Here is an 18,084-nt window from a genome sequence, read left to right as displayed (position 1 = left end):
AGATGCCTGATACTATGACCAGACATTCAAGGGACAGAGCTGGAGTTAAAGAAGGTAATAAGATCTTTAACAATCCTAACTGTTTCCTCCTTAACCTATGAAGTTCAGATAATGAAAGTGGGATTTAGCTAATGCCTTTTTCAGTTGTAGTTTCAAGACAAGATACATTTAGCTTCAGTCAATATTCCCCTGTCCCTGGAGGACTTACAATCTGTGGGGCAATTCTATAACTTGGTGCCTTGATCAGGGGTGGACTGACAGTGATATGGGCCCCTGGACAATAGGGATCATTGCTCCCCCCCTTTCCCATCCCACTCAGATCACTGGTTCTACATCTGTTCCAGGAAGCAATAGGCACTCACATGGCATGAACTACAAGGCTGGTGAGAGAGAGAATGGGAGCACAGCTGCTTTGAAGCAGTGCAGGCCCTGCACCATTAGGATGGAAATGGTCCAGGTCCTACTGCCTCCCTCTCCCCCAGCCTTTAAGCTGCCACAGACCTTTTCTTTTTCTAGCAAAGTCCGGCTGCTGCAACAAGTATAGCTCAGCCTCCGGGTACCTCAAAGTATCTTTTCTCCATGCAGGGGTACTGGCAGCTACATTAGCCATCTGCTGCAGATGCCGGAATATCTCTCTGCCACGGTATGCCCCTTTGTGGAAGAAGGAAGTTTTGTCAGAAGGGGACGGGCCACGACAGAGAGACGTTCCAGCTCCAGCGGCAGGACAGCCAATGTAGCTGCTGGTGACCTTGGCATGAGAAAAAAAGAGCTTTGATAAGAAGCTGGTGTTGTGGGAAGCGCTAGAGAGGGAGGCATCCTGAACCTGGGACGGAGGAGAGAGAGGGATATTGGCAGTGCTTTTTTTTAGGAAAAAAGGTACTGGTACTCATAACAGGGCAACCTTAGGGGTGCGGCCAATATCTATGGCTCTGCCCTACAGTAGCCACACCCCTTTTACTAGCCATGGAGCATCAACACTCTTCTCTCCCTCCCTCCCTTCCACCCCATGATCTGACATCTCTCTCTCTCTCTCTCTCTCTCTCTCTCTCTCTCTCTCTCTCTTTCTCCCTTTCCTTCCGTTCCACCTCTGGGTGCAGATCCAGCATTTCTCCATCTCTCTCACCTCTCCTCTCCCTCCACCCATGATCTAACATCTCTCCCTCTCTCCACCCGAGTCCAGATACCGCATTTCTTTCTCCTTCTCTCTCCTCTCCCGCCACCCCATGATCTTTGTACTGCTCTAGGCAAAATATAGTGTAGCTAAACAGCCAGCTAAACCAACCCCAAATAGAAGCTTTACCATAGGCTCTCAATTCTTAAGCCAATCTTCTTATTGTAGTACTCATAATAAACAACTTCAAAGTACAGTTCAGTTGCTTAGAACAGAATTGTTGCCTTTGCAGAGTCTCTATCTAGCCTCCCCAGAAGCAAGGAGATGGCCAGAACCTCAGCCCAGCTAAGAGGAAAGAAACTCAGGGAAAATAAATGGGAAATGACTTAAAAAGATGGTGAAAAATCTTGATGGAATTACAGTAGATTAAGGAGGGATCAGCCCCCTAGAACAGCTGCTGATCACCAACGCATGCAAGGAAGAAGGGCTCTCTCACACAGCCCACAGGGGAAGTGAGGGAGGCCTGACCCTAGCTCAGAACTAAAAGCCAATAGGGAAAGCTCATGGAGTCAATCACAGGATACTTCAAACTATAGAGAGAGGGCAGTATATGTGGAAGCGTATTTTCAAAGTACTTAGACTTACAGTGTTCCATGGCAACCTATAGAACTTTGTAAGTCTAAGTGCTTTGAAAATGAACCAGTGGCGTAGCCAGACCTGAGATTTTGGGTGGGCCCAGAGCTAATATGGGTGGGCACGCACTGTCTATATAAGTATGAGTAGTGTCTCTTGGGATCCTACAAAATTATGCCTTAGAATTCACTTGATGATGGATTTCTGCCCAACAGCTGCCCTGCATCAGTATAACCACATACATACTTAATGGAAAAATTGATATTTTTAAATATAATTACATTATCCCACAATCGCTCCACTGCAAAATGCTATACACAAACTTGTGCAAAAACACACTCATATTCTTACTAAACCATAACAGCACTAATTCCAAGGACAGGATGAGCTTCAACCTTATGCTTGAAAAGGCAGAACTATAATTACACTAGGCTCTAAAACACCAATACACTATCTCGTGAAAAAAAGAAAAACAAACAAAAAGGGCTGCAAATACTACACGCTAGCAGAATACTGCACCTTGATCACACATGAAAAACACATGACACAAGGAACTACAAATAAAAAAATATAAGGCAAAATACAGAACTGGAAAGTTAACTCAGAAGTCAGACTCAGCATGCAGCAAGACCAGAAAAATTGAAACTTACATGCAAAATATCACAGATGCACATTTCCAAAAGCTGACATATTCCAATTAATAAATTCTGAATAAAATACTTTTTTATACCTTTGTTGTCTGATCTATTCGCTTTGGTCCCAGTGTCTTCTGTTTTATGCAGTGTCTTCTTTCCATTTGATATTTTTTCTCTCACCATGTCCACCATCCTCCTGTGTCCTTATGTATCCTGTCTACCATCTGTAGCCCTGTCCCTATCTTTCTTCGAGTTTCAGTATCTGCCCTCAACATGTTCCAAACCAGCCCTTAAACTCAGCAGTTTTCCCTCCATCCATATCCAGCATTTCTCCTCACTCCCTTCCATCCATGTGCATCTACTTCCTCTGTCTTCCCTCCCCTCCATCCATGTCCAGCATTTCTCCTCTCTCCCTTCCCCTCCATCCATGTGCATCTTCTTCCTTTGTCTTTTCTTCCCTCCATCCTTGTCCAACATTTTTCCTCTCTTCCCTGCCCTCCATCCATGTCCAGCATTTCTCCTCTCTTCCTTCCCCTTCATCCATGCGCATCGCCTCCCTGACTTCACTCCCCTCCCTCCATCCATCTGTCCAGCAACTTTACATTCTCCCCTGCCCTCTCCTCCATCCACCCATATCCAGCAAATGTCCTCTGTCCCCTGCATTCATCCATCCATGTTCAGCAATTCTCCTCTCTCCCCTGCCCTCCCCTCCATCCATCCATGTCCAGCAACTCTCCATTCTCCCCTGCCCTCTCCTCCATCCATCAATACCCAGCAAATTTCCTCTCTCTCCCAGTGGCGTTCCTAGGGGGGCTGACACCCGGGGCGGATCGCTGATGCACCCCGCCCCCGGGTGCAGCGCCCCCCCCCAGATGCAGCGCGACACCCCCCACGAAAGAACCCCCCGGGTGCACGCCGCTGGGGGGGGTGCCGCTTGTGCCTGTCCATGCTCCCTCTGCCCCAGAACAGGAAGTAACCTGTTCCAGGGCAGAGGGAGCATCGAACAAACGAGGGACAGGCGCGCGCGGCATCCCCCCCCCAGCGGCGTGCACCCGGGGCAGGACCCGCCCCCACCGCCCCCCTTAGGAACGCCACTGCTCTCCCCTTTCCCCTCCATCCATCCATGTCCAGCAATTCTCCTCCTTCCCCTGCCCTCTGCTCCATGTCCAGCAATTTCTTTTCTCTCCACTGCCCTCCTCTCCATCCATCCATCCATGTCCAGGAACTCTCCATTTTCCCCTGCCTTCTCCTCCATCCATCTCCAGCAAATTTCCTCTCTCCCCTATCCCCTCCATCAATCCCTGTTGTCCAGCAATTCTCCTCTCCTCCCCTGCCCATCCTGTTTCTTTCCATCCCCTTCCCCATTCTATCCAGCATCTCCCCCGTCCCCCCTCCCCCTTCGCAGCATCTCCCCTCTCTCAATAAAGAACGACAATGTGGATGCAGCAGCTCACAGGTTTGCTGGCAAAAGGTAAAAAACGGATACAGCGGGATCCTCGGGATCCTCCCGGATTCGATTAAAAACCTTTCAAAGTTAATTTTTTTCTTTGCCCAGTTGTTTACATGTGGACATTTTACATATATCCTCCAAAATAAATGTTTTAGAAGAAGACAGCTGATGTAGTTAACGCTAAGGATTATTCTCCCGGGATCCTCCTATTTCCTTACCAATCTTGTCCTCCTGTCCCCAGGTTTGCTTGCTGTTTTGAGTGAACAGCGACGGCTGCGCGGGGGAGTGGAAACACATGGCTTCCTTCCTTACAGTGGACTAGATGGGCTGGCTCACTTCCACTCCACTCCCGAAGTTGCAGTGGCGGGCGGGCAGCCGTAAAAGCAGCAAGCAGCCAGACTCGACTCCGTCCTTCACTTCCTGCCCTCTCTCTGTGCCCCGCCTTTCTCTGATGTCATTTCCTTTTGGGCGGGCGGGACGCTGAGAGAGGGCAGGAAGCGAAGGACGGAGTCGAACCTGGCTGCTTGCTGTTTTTATGCCCGCTCGCTCGCCACTGCGGGCAAGAAGACTGTCGTCGTCGTCATGGAGAAGGTCGCAAAAGACTGGGTGGGCCTGGGCCGAGATTGGCCCACCCATAGCTACGCCCCTGAAATGAACCCCATAATAACATAGTAAGTGACAACAGATAAAGACCTGAACGGTCCATCCAGTCTGCCCAACAGGCTCATTCATTCTCAATTCTAGATTGAATCAGCAATGAACTTGATATTATATACTTGATCATGGTCTTTCTTTGTTGTTTCAGGGACACAGACCATATAAGTCCACCCGGCTCTATCCTTATGTTTCAACTACAGGAGTTGCCATCAAAGCCTATTCAAATCTATCGTGTCATTTGCAGGACACAGACCATAAAAGTCTGCCTGGCTCTGTCCTCACGTTCCATATTACTAGAGTTTGTTGAAGCTCTCTACAGCCCATCCTAAGCCAGATTGCTATATGCAGGAGTTTGACCGTACAAGCCAGCTCAGCACCGGCCTTAGTTGATATTGTCATTTTTAACCAGAATGTAAATTGTAAGGCACTTTGAACCGAAACCTGTTTTTGGATAACAGTGGGATACAAGAATGCATAAAATAAATAAATAAATAAATAAATATAGCCAGAATTGCCATCTGATCACTACTTGACATGCAAACACATAAGCAAACCTTTAAGCATTGTTTTTTATACCATTCATTTTCTAATTAGAGATCTCCTGTGTTCATCCCATGCCACCTTGAATTCTGCCACAGTTCTCTTTTCCAACACCTCCCTCAGGAGGGCATTCCAAGCATCAACCACCCTCTCTGTGAAAAAGAATTTTCTGACATTACTCCTAAGCCTATCACTCCACAACCTCAAATCATGCCCTCTAGTTATACAATTTTCCTTTCTCTGGAAAATATTTGTTTCTATATCAATGCCTTTCAAGTATTTAAACATCTGTATCATATGTCCCCTGTCCCTCCTCTCCTCTAGGGTATACATATTCAGGTCTTTCTGTCTCTTCTCATTCATACGTCTTTTGGCGCAATCCCCATATCATTTTTGTCACCTTCCTCTGGACAGCTTCAAGTCTTCTTACATCTTTAACAAGATATGGCCTCCAAAACTGAACATAATACTCCAGGTGGAGCCTCACCAGTGACTTGTACAGGGGCATCAACACCTTCTTTCTTCTGCTGGTTACACCTCTCTCTATACAGCCTAGCCTACAGCCACTGCCTTATCACACTGATTTGTCACCTTCAGATCCTCAGATACTATCACCCCAAGGTCCCTCCCTCTCCCTGTCTGTGCATATCAGCCTCTCCCCGCCTAGCACATACGTCTCCCTTGGATTTCTACTTCCTAAGTGCATCACTCTGCACTTCTTTGCATTGAATTTTAATTGCCAAATATTAGACCATTCTTCTAACTTTTGCAGATCCTTTTTCATGTTTTCCACTCTCTCCGGGGTGTCCACTCTGTTACAAATCTTGGTATCATCCGCAAAAAGGCAAACCTTACTTTCTAAATCTTTGGCAATGTCGCCCACAAATATATTGAACAGCACTGGCCCCAGCACCGATCCTTGATGTACTGGCTCAGGAAGTCTATTCCAGGCATATGGTGCAGCAAGATAAAAGGAACGGAGTCAGCAGTGGAGGAGAAGGGTACAGATAAGAGAGATTTACCCAGTGAATGGAGTTCCCGGGGAGGAGTGTAGGGAGAGATAAGAGTGGAGAAGTACTGAGGAGCTGCAGAGTAAGTGCACTTGTAAGTCAATATGAGGAGTTTGAACTGTATGTGGAAATGGATAGGAAGCCAATGAAGTGACTTGAGGAGAGGGCTAATATGAGCATAGTGACACTGGCAGAATATAAGTTGTTCAGCAGAATTTTGAACATATTGAGGGGGAGAGAGATGGCTTAGTGGGAGACCTGTGAGAAGCAAGTTGCAATAGTCTAAGTGAGAGGTGATATACAGAGGAAGATAGAGGCCCTCCTTAATAAAAAAACCAGAGCAGTTCTTAGCGTTATAAGCTCTGTCGATGGGGGGAGGGGAAAACAAGTAAACTCCTTGCCAACTTGGCTCAACTTCCCAAAAAGAAGCAATTGATCACTACCTCAGTGCCTACACTAAATCTGCAGACTTGTAGGAGACTCAGTATAAAATCTTGCATAGATATTATCTGACACAGGTCAGGGGAGCGCGGTTGGGTCTTTGGGATAGCGATCTATGCCTCAGTTGCAAACATTTACCTGGTTCATTTGCCCATTCATTTCTAGAGTGTCCAAAATTTACGATTTGGAGTCTAGCTCTCCCTGTGATCGAGGATATTGTACAATGTCAGTTTTACTGGGATTATGGGATGTTACTGTTAGGGGCCCAGGAGTCCTAGGGTGCACAGGGTTTGTCCCCACCTCAATGGGGTGGGTGGGCAGGAGGGTGTTGGGGAGCCTGTTAATGTTGTCTGTAGAGGAGTATGGATGTGGTGGATGTGTGTTGTATAGAGTGATTGGATGAAAGGATGGATGTGTGGGTGGGTGGGGGGGGGGGGATTATATGGAAAAATGTTCAACAGTGTGGGAAATTGAAGACAAATGTTTTCAGCACATTTGTTTGCCTATGTTGTTGAATTATTGCTGTGCCTGTGCCATGAGTGGAGGAGTAGCCTAGTGGTTAGTGCAGCAGACTTTGACCTTGGGGAACTGGATTCAGTTCCCACTGCAGCTCCTTGTGACTCTGGGCAAGACACTTAACCCTCCTTTGCCCCAGGTACAAATAAGTATCTGTATATATTATGTAAAAATCCTTGAATGTAGTTCCAAAAAAACACAGAAAGGTGGTATATGAAGTCTCATTCCCTCCCCCTCCCCTTGGGTGACACAACTTGCAAATTATTCCACATTGATTTATTGTACAGTAACTTGATTTGCTTTGTTGTTTCCTTATGAGTCTGTAATATTTTCACTCCCTACTGTTAATAAACAATTTTTAATAGTTTATCAGATACTGCAGTCCAGCCTTCTGTTATTTCTATCAAATCTTCTCATACCATATGCTCTGCAACACACATTACATTCTTCTCATAGGCAATTATTAATAGTTCCCTCTTTTCCGCCATATCTGACTTGATTCTCTCTGTGATACCTGCTTTAGTCTTGTCACACCCTCCCTTTGGAATTCTATCCCCCTCTCATTCAGAACAGAGCCAAACTATCAAATTTTAAAAAATACTCTTAAGGCGTATCTGTTTTACTCAAGCCTTTGAGCAAAATGGATTTTTTCTGGCCTTTTCCCCATAACCAGCTTCTTGCAGTGCATTCCCTTCCCTTTTTTTTTTCTGTTCCTATGATATTACAATTCTTTTCCTTTTGTTCCTTTCCTCCTGTTTTTCTCTGCCCTCTCTTGTTTTTGTCTTACTGTTACTACTACTACTTAACATTTCTAAAGCGCTACTAGGGTTACGCAGCGCTGTACAGTTTAACAAAGAAGGACAGTCCCTGCTCAAAGGAGCTTTCAATCTAAAGGACGAAGTGTCAAGTTGGGGCAGTCTAGATTTCCTGAATAGAGGTAAAGTGGTTAGGTGCCGAAGGCGACATTGAAGAGGTGGGCTTTGAGTAAGGATTTGAAGATGGGCAGGGAGGGGCCTGGCGTATGGGCTCAGGGAGTTTATTCCAAGCATGGGGTCTTACTGTTTTACTTTTTTTTCCCCATTTGTTATCGCTTTTAATTTTATTACCCCATTTTAAGTAAAATTGTAAATCGCTAAGATGTTTTATAATGATTCTGTGGTGTATCAAATGAGCTTGACCTTGACCTTGACTTTATAGCGCTTAAGTGCTCCCTTATAGAATAGTGCTTAGTACATTTGTGCATAAGTGCCTATTAAGACACCATGGGGCCCTTTTACAAAGCGGTGGTAAGCCCAATGCGAACTTAAAGTACCGCCAGGCTACCGCAGCAGCCCGGCAGTAGTTTCCTCCCGCAGCACGTGCCATTTCCGGTGCTGCAAAAATATTTTTATTTTTGTAGTGTCGGTGTTTACCTGGTGGTAATCGAGCAGTGGCACGTGCTGCCTGGTTACTGCCAGGTTAGTGTGGGAGCCCTTACCGCCACCTCAATGGGTTGCAGTAAATGCTACCCCCCCCCCAAAAAAAAAAAAATGGGTGCGCGGCCAGTGCTTCACTTGCTGCTGCACGTCCATTTCTTTAAAAAAGAAACCTGCTTTTTACCCACTGCAGTAAAAGGGGGCCTCAGCACACACCAAAAACATGCACCGAATCCAAAACATTTTGCCGCAGCTTCGTAAAAGGACACCCATATGTATGCACAACGTGATTGTAATTGCAAACACCCAGTTACAGAAATGCCCTTTAAGGGGCCTCTGTTACTAAAACTTAGTGTACTAATGGAATTAATGCTCACTAATCCCTGGATTCTATATATGGCGCCCGGATTTGGCATCCAGCTTTGGACGTGCTTCCAAGATGCACGCACAACTGAATTGGCTATCAAGATGTTAACTATCAGTAGCTGGTTGCTAACATCCTATTGTTGATGTTAATTAGCGTCCATTAGGATTTGCAAGTGCATCTGGCTGCACACTATTCTGTAACACTAACCCCCAGATTCTTTATGGCGTGCCTAGAGATCCATGCCAAAATCCAAGTGGATTCCATAACAATGAGCAAAACTTAACAAGCTAATGAGTGCTGATACCACTTAACGAGCAATAATGAACACTAGTTGGCACTAATTAGAATTTACGCACACAACTCGCTAAGTGGATTCGATAACGAAGTGCGCCGAACTTCTAACACGTGCAGGCAAAAAGGGGCCTGGTTATGGGTGGAGAAGTGAGTGTTTCATGGGCATTCTGAAATTTACGCACGTAGTTATAGAATACGGCCCAGTGTGCGTAAATCTACGTGCCAGGATTTACACCACATTTTCACGGGTGTAAATGGATGCATGTAGGACGTTGCAGTAGAGAGAACGGGACACAGCAGAAGGACGAATATGGAGCTGGCCTGTGACTATGAATCGCTGCCGGTTGCAGGAAAATGTAAGTGACACCCATGGGGAGGAGGATGAGAATGGAGGAAAGGATGTTTTACCGCAGGAACACAGTAAAAAATTTTGTTCCCGCATCTGTGGTGATTCTAGTTAGGGTGTGGCTCTTACTGCGGATTTACCATGGTATATCCACAGTAACGGTAACTGTGTCATTCTCTAGTTCACAAGTCAATTGGATTACTATAATTCTTTGTATTTGGGTCTAGAAAAGACCCTGGATCACTTACAATTCCTTCAAAACACAGAGCAATCATGATATGTTGGTTATGAAGGAATCACCGTAGTTCTCAGTTAACTGTATATTGAAATATAATTTTCTCCATAGTTTCCAATGTTTGATATAATGTAAGACCAGATTATATATCTCATTTACTGCTCCATTATTCCCCATCTTCTATTCCGAGGTTATCTCAGCAAACCCAGCTGGTCTTTTCTGCTTTGAAGCAGAGATGACTGATAGATACCAGAAAAAAAAAAAACAGGAAAAGGAAGCAAATATTTTATAGAACCAAATGCCATCATAAATCCAGATGAAGCTAAATGATGCATCTGATTTTTAGGAATAAATTAAGGCTTGACATTTACCCAATACTTTTATTAGTTGAAGGATAAAGTCAAGGAAGTTAAATAGGGAGGCAAACCTACATGATATGCCTTATGAGCTAAAGAAAGAATTTTGAAGAGCATTCAATAGCGAACCGGAAGCTAGTGGAGATGGGTGAATAGGGGCATAAAATCTTATCTGCATGCACTGCAAATGAGACCTGCAGCAGTATTTTGGAGAGTTTGAAGACAGTGGGATGAAATACCTGCATAGAAAAAGATCTAGGTGTCGTTGTAGATAATACGCTGAAATCTTCTGCTCAGTGTGCGGCGGCCTAAAAAGCAAACAGGATGCTAGGAATTATTAGGAAAGGGATGGCGAATAAGACCGAAAATACTGCAATCCCTCTGTATCGCTCCATGGTGCTACCGCATCTTGAGTATTGCGTTCAGTTCTGGTCGCAGTATCTCAAAAAAGATACAGTGGAATTAAAAAAGATTCAAAGAAAAGCGACCAAAATGATAAAGGGGATGGAACTCCTCTGATATGAGAAAAGGCTAAAGAGGTTAGGGCTCTTCAGCTTGGAAAATAGACGGATGAGGGGAGATATGATTGAGGTCTACAGAATCCTGAGTGGTAGAATGAGAAGTAAATCGAATTTTTACTCGTTCCAAAAGTACAAAGACTAGGGGAAAGTTACATGGAAATACTATTAAAACAAATAGGAGGAAATATTTTTGCACTCAACAAATTGTTAAGCTCTGGAACTCTTTGCCGGAGGATGTGGTAACAACGGTTAGCGTATCTGGGTTTGAAAAAGGTTTGGACAAGTTCCTGGAGGAAAATCCATAGTCTGCTATTGAGACAGACATGGGGAAGCAGCTGCTTGCCCTGGGATTTGTAGTATGGAATGTTGTCAGGATTTGGGTTTCTGCCAGGTACTTGTGACCTGGCTTGGCTCCAACAATGACCAAGCCAGGTCACAAGTACTTGGCAGAAACCCGTGGCAACAACAGGATATTTGGCTAGATGGACCATTGGTCTGACCCAGTGTGGCTACTCTTATGTTATGACTAGTAAGAAATGCCCGTTTCTGGCAAAAATGAAACGGGCGCTAGCAGGGTAATCCCCCCCCCCCCCCGTCCTCCCTCCCTCCCTCCCGAGTTGCAGACACCCCCTCCGTGCCTCCGTTCCGAGTTGCACACCTCTCCTCTTCGTCCCTTCATCCCTCAGTGACGTGGTTGCGAGGGCTGCCTCGCCCTCAACGTCATCGCGTTTTGACGCGAGGGCCGCCCCGCCCTCAACATCATCGCGTTTTGATGCGAGGGCGGAGCTACAGTGACTGGAGCCTGCAGGCCAAACCGGATATCTCGGGCGCCTCAAGTTTCCGGCTTGAAGCTTCAAAGTGCCTTTTATATATATAGATTAGGTTTTCAGAGTAGGCTGTCCTATGTTTTTTGGATAGTTGGATTTTATTTGAATTCATATATTGCTTTTATGATAAACATATTGGGGTCGATATTCAGCCAGCAGGAGGCAGCCTCAGTGCTGACCCCAAATTTTCAATGCCGGGTCATTTCTGGTGACTGGCATTGAATATCTAGGGTTTTTTTGGCTGACTTTAACTTAACCAGCTATGTGAATATACAGCACTGGCCTATTAAATTAATTTTATTTATTTTTATTTATTTGTAGCATTTGTATCCCACATTTTCCCACCAATTTGCAGGCTCAATGTGGCTTACATTTGCCCTAATGGCGGTTGCCATTTCTGGGTGACAGAATTACAAATGGTGTTGCGTTAAGGTGCATACATACATGGTAACATAGATGGAACATAACATACATGGAACAGTTCATGGTATATATATATATATATACCATGTGCATACATACATGGTAAAGAAGAATACATTATGGTATTGCATGAAGGTTCCTGAGTGATAATTGGATTATAACATACATTAGGTCATCGACTATGGAGAGACCATATTCGACATAAGGATTGAAGTGATAGTGTTTGTTCACTAATAGCAACGAGGTTAATCAGTCAAGTGATAAGATTTCGGTTGTGTCTAGGTCGTGTATAGTCTTATTATTTAGTATTTAAGATGGATGTTTATGGTATGCCTTCTTGAACAGATCTGTTTTCAGTAGCCTTCAGAAGATAGTTAGGTGTTACGTTGTTTTTATGGCCTTCGGTAGTGCGTTCCATAGCTGGCTACAAATGTATGAGAAACTGGTCGCAAAGATAGGACTGCTAATTATGAGGTCCAATTTGCCCGCTAAACTCAGCACCTGAATATTCGTGGCTAGCCAGCTATATCTCGGGGTATAGCCAGGTAGCTGCTATCTGCTGGATTCTATATAGTGCATCTAGCATTCTGCACTGAAATCTAAGCATATTCCATATGCATGTAACTTAACTGGCTTAACAAACTAATCAGCATAGTTAATAGCACTTAACAAGCAATAATGAGCACTAATTGGCAATAATTAGAATTTACACACACAACTCGCTAAGCATATTCTGTAATGAACTGCACCTAAATTGTAACATATGCAGTTCAAAATGGGGAGAAATGAGCATTTTGTGGTCATTCCAAAATTTACCACATTATTATAGATTATGACCCAGTACACGTAAATCTACGCATAAAGATTGACGCCACATTTTCATTGGTGTAAATGGACGCACGTAGTTTTAGGTGCTGGGATATCAACTAATCATAATCTGTATACCGCACCTAAATCTTATAGAATACATTTAGGCAGAAATGTTTTCTGCGTAGATTTTTTAAGCACCATATATAGAATCTGGCCCTACATGCTGATTGCAAATATTCAGCGGAGATAACCAGCTATCTTGTGCTCCAACCAGAGTTACACCTAATCACACTGACCACCCTTCAACATCTTCAGTCCTTCTGTGACTGTTCTCTTGTGCTTGACTGCTTAAATATTAAATGCTTTACTTTTTGTCTATTTAGATTGTAAGCTCTTTGAGCAGGGACTGTCTTTCTTCTGTGTTTGTACAGCTCTAGTAGTAGTAGTAGTAGTAGTAGTAGTAAATGCTATTTAACCAGCCAAGAGCTGTTCCTGGCCGGTTAAATAGCGCTGAATAGGGGGGGGGGGGATTGTGAATTTCGTATGTTGTGATCCACGTACGATTGTTTGTAATTAAACAAAAACAAAAATCAAAGTTCAATGAATAAAAGCTCCTAATGAGTCCCTGAGCCTCTGCTGGGTTTCCTTGTGTACCTGGAAGAAGGGGAAGCTTCATTTAAGTTCTAGGTCTATCTGAAACATTTCCTGGTGTTTCCATCTATAATTTCTACATGTTACTGTAGTGCTAGGTCTTACGTTTTGGTTTGCTGTATTAATTGTTTACGATCATTAACTATGTTACTTATGCAATGTACTTTGTGGTACTGTTTGATGTAATTACTTTTGTCCTTGAGTGAGATGGTTATCTGTATTAATTGGATATTTTTCAGCAATGCTGTGTACATACAACATTGTAACACATTGTGTCATGCACAAGCAAAGCCTATGGGTGGGGGACATTGACTGAAAGAGTTCCACACTGGCTGAAGTAGTTGCCATGCCCTGTGCCACTCTGGATCTGGCGAGCACATGGTTACAGACTAGTCTGGCAACACTGTGGATCCTTCTGGGAGCCAGAGTTACTCTAGTTCACAGTTAGACTCGGCTGGGTAGTGACCTCTCCCATAGCAGTGCCAACTCAGCACTCTTGCTTAATTTGCCTAACTGCACACTTCTAGTGCCGTTTCTGTTTTTGACTTTAGAATAATTTCTGTTCCTTGTTTTATGAAATGACCTTGGGTTTACAGATGCTGAAAGTCCTTCATGCATGAATTAGATGTGACCTTCTTACAGCAGCATTTGGAACATAATGTGAATCCAACAGACAGCTGCTGACCACAGAGTGTTTCCGATCATTTGGTCTTCTTGTGGTAGGTCAGGGTTGGGTTGCTTTGGTGGGCAGGGACCTCTACAGTGTACTCGTCAAAATAAGTTTGTGATAAATAAGCTCACTTCCAGAATGTGCTTGTAGAAAAGGTTCACCTGTGTACAATGCATTTGTAAACCACATGGGAGTAATTCTCTATATATTGCCTAAAGTGAGGCAGTAGGTTGATGTGCACTAGGTGTGAATTCTATCATGGCAAATGTCAGGGCCGCCGAGAGACTGGGCCGGGTCGGGCCCCCTCCCCCCCCCCCCCCCCCACGAGGTCGCCGCCGCTCACCCCCCCCCCCCCCCCTCCGTCCGGCACCGGGCCGGGCCCCCTGCATTGAAATCACAGCGCCTCTCACCTCCATGTGAAAGCCCTGCAGGCAGCCAGGCAGCAGATCGCCTCCCTTCGGCCCTCCTTGTGTCCTGCCCTCACGGAAGTTACGTCAGATGAGGGCGGGACACAGGGAGGGAAGGAGGCCCGAAGGGAGGTGATCTGCTGCCCTGCAGCGCTTTCACATGGAGGAGAGAGGCACTGTGATTTCAATGCAGGGGGCCCGGCCCGGTGGCATATGGTCGACGACGGAGGGCGGGTGAGACTGCAGCGCCGAGCCCCCTTGGAGGCCCGGCCCCGGGGAATTTTGTCCCCCCGGTCCCCCCTCTCGGTGGCTATGGCAAATGCACATTATAGAATGCTAGACTAAGTCCTCAGTTAGGCAGGGGTACCTATGCCAGTTCAATGGCTGGTGTAAATGCACGCACACACAACTGTATTCTATAACTTGTGCACAGGTGCTAGGCACACCCCTGACCTACCCATGCCTCTTCCAGGTCGACGCTCCCTTGCATTTGAGCGCTATGGATTTACGTGCTCAATTTGCAGAATCTCAACTAAGTGGAGTTATGCGCATAACTGATAATTAGTACCAATGAACAACAATTATAGCCAATACTCAGTCGTTAATGCCAATTATCAGCTAATTATTATATTAAGTTATGCACGTAACTGACAGCATTCTATGACTGATGCATGCAACTTTGAATGCTAGTTTACTGTTTACTTATAAGGCGGAGCACAGCAGAACATTCCTAATAAAACTGGTCAATATAATTAATACATAAAATTAAATAAATTCAATAAAACAAGCAAAATTTCCTTCTAAAATAAAACACAAAGTCAGCAAAATAGCATATAGCGCTATTTCTGCTAAGTGGACAATTGTGTGTGCAACTTTACAGAATTAGAGGACATGTGCAGAGCCAAGACTAACATTTTCTGTGTCGCTATCAGATTTATCTCATGTGGACAAAGGGGAGCCGGTTGATATTGTGTATCTGGATTTTCAAAAGGCGTTTGACAAGGTACCTCATGAAAGGCTACAGAGGAAATTGGAGGGTCATGGGATAGGAGGAAATGTCCTATTGTGGATTAAAAACTGGTTGAAGGATAGGAAACAGAGAGTGGGGTTAAATGGGCAGTATTCACAATGGAGAAAGGTAGTTAGTGGGGTTCCTCAGGGGTCTGTGCTAGGACCACTGCTTTTTAATATATTTATAAATGATTTAGAGATGGGAGTAACTAGCGAGGTAATTATATTTGCTGATGACACAAAGTTATTCAAAGTCGTTAACTCGCAACAGGCTTGTGAAAAATTACAGAAGGACCTTACGAGACTGGGAGACTGGGCGGCTAAATGGCAGATGACGTTTAATGTGAGCAAGTGCAAGGTGATGCATGTGGGAAAAAAGAACCCGAATTATAGCTACGTCATGCAAGGTTCCACGTTAGGAGTTACGGACGAAGAAAGGGATCTGGGTGTCGTAGTCGATAATACACTGAAACCTTCTGTTCAGTGTGCTGCTGCGGCTAGGAAAACGAATAGAATGTTGGGTATTATTAGGAAAGTTATGGAAAACAGGTGTGAGGATGTTATAATGTCGTTGTATCGCTCCATGGTGCAACCGCACCTTCAGCATTGTGTTCAATTCTGGTCGCTGCATCTCAAGAAAGATATAGTAGAATTGGAAAAGGTGCAGCGAAGGGCGACTGAAATGATAGCGGGGATGGGACGACTTCCCTATGAAGAAAGACTAAGGAGGCTAGGGCTTTTCAGCTTGGAGAAGAGACGGCTGAGGGGAGACATGATAGAGGTATATAAAATAATGAGTGGAGTGGAACGGGTGGATGTGAAGTGCCTGTTCACGCTTTCCAAAAATACTAGGACTAGGGGGCATGCGATGAAACTACAGTGTAGTAAATTTAAAACAAATTGGAGAAAATATTTCTTCACCCAACGCGTAATTAAACTCTGGAATTCGTTGCCGGAGAACGTGGTGAAGGCAGTTAGCTTAGCAGAGTTTAAAAAGGGGTTAGACGGTTTCCTAAAGAACAAGTCCATAAACCACTACTAGATGGACTTGGGAAAAATCCACAATTCCAGGAATAACATGTATAGAATGTTTGTACATTTGGGAAGCTTGCCAGGTGCCCTTGGCCTGGATTGGCCGCTGTCGTGGACAGGATGCTGGGCTCGATGGACCCTTGGTCTTTTCCCAGTGTGGCATTACTTATGTACTTATGTACTCTGATCAATGCAGGGACCATCGTGATCAACTGGCTCTGTTGTTTTACACCCCTCTCCCTTCCCTTCCCCCCTCCTTATCAATGGAAATCAGTTCTAAAACTAGAGCTGTACTGAATAGCATATTTTTACTATTTGGCCGAATACAAATAATGAAAAATATTATTCAGCTAAATATGAATAATGGACATCGAGCTTTAACATAACAAATGATAAAAGACGCAATGTGAAATCAGAGATCAAGTGTTTACTTCAGTAGGATGTAACACAGTAGAGGCCTGGATTATTCGTATTCAAATTTAAGTCACAATTCAGCCAAATACGATTCATGTATTTGGGGCACTATTCGGGGCCGATTCGATCAAATATGAATATTCAGTACGGCCCCAACTAAAACCAGAACTGGGTCAGCCTGTCCTGAAACAGGAATCACTTGCTAATCTTGTCAGGTGCCTTTATGTGAATCTCACATGTTGGAGTTATCTGAGATAGGCTGCATCAGTCCTAGTCATCATAACTGCATGTTGAAAGTTGCAGTGTCAATTTCTCAAAGATAGTCCAAAGATGAAGTGAGGCAAAGCTTGGATGGGTGAAGCCTTCTCCTGGTGACTTGGGGCCATCTGCTCACCCTTATTTGGTCTGACTTACACCAGAAGTAATTTCTTTGTCTTGAACACCTAACCCATCTTCCCTGTGAAAATCTCACTTGCATTTTGAGGACAAACCCACATTATTTTTAAGGTTTCCAAAATCCTGGTGTAGCACCTATAGCACATGGTATTCTCCAAAACAATGTGAATCAGCACATGCACCTGGCGTTAAACTAACCAGAAGTAGTCTCCTCCTAGATTTTAGCACCTTCAAAATTTAGCACCCTAGTCTGTTGCCTATGTTGTTTATTCCTAAATCCAGGCCTGGTTCTATAGAGGACATATCCACAATGAAAATGCATGAGATAAATTTGCATGTGCTACCTCCATTGTATGCAAATCTATCTCATGCATATTCATTGTGGATGTCCTGCAAACCTGACAGACTGGGTGCTTCTTGGTTTGCGAACCCCTGATGTAGTGGGATGGTGTCAGTTGGAACTGGAGTCTTAGGGGCAATTTCTCCAAATAGGTTATTCTATAATGGTTGCCAAAAATTACACGTGCAATTTTAGATGCGTTCCTGATTTCAGCGCACAATTTAATTGAATAACAAGTCAATTAGTGCCACTTGGCTTTTTAACAAGCAATTATTGGCACTAGTTAGATTTAATTCTGATCAACGCATGTAAAGTTAGGTGCGGGATCCATGCCTAAAATTTACACACAGTTAAAAACAGGGGACACAGAAATGGGAGGGTCATGGGTGTTTTGGGGCAGAACGGGGGCGTGGTTTCCAGTTACGTGCGTAATTACAGAATAATGTTGCTCTGCACATAAATTTAGGTGTAGGCATTAGCACCGCATTTTCATTGGTGCAAATGGCCATGCCTAAATTTACACGACTCTTCACTTTTTCGAGTATTCTATAAACCGCACCAAACTTTAGGTGTGGC

Source organism: Microcaecilia unicolor, chromosome 3 (assembly GCF_901765095.1).
Source record: "Microcaecilia unicolor chromosome 3, aMicUni1.1, whole genome shotgun sequence".
NCBI classification, from domain to species: Eukaryota; Metazoa; Chordata; class Amphibia; order Gymnophiona; family Siphonopidae; genus Microcaecilia; species Microcaecilia unicolor.
Note: the sequence above shows the minus strand (reverse complement) of the source record.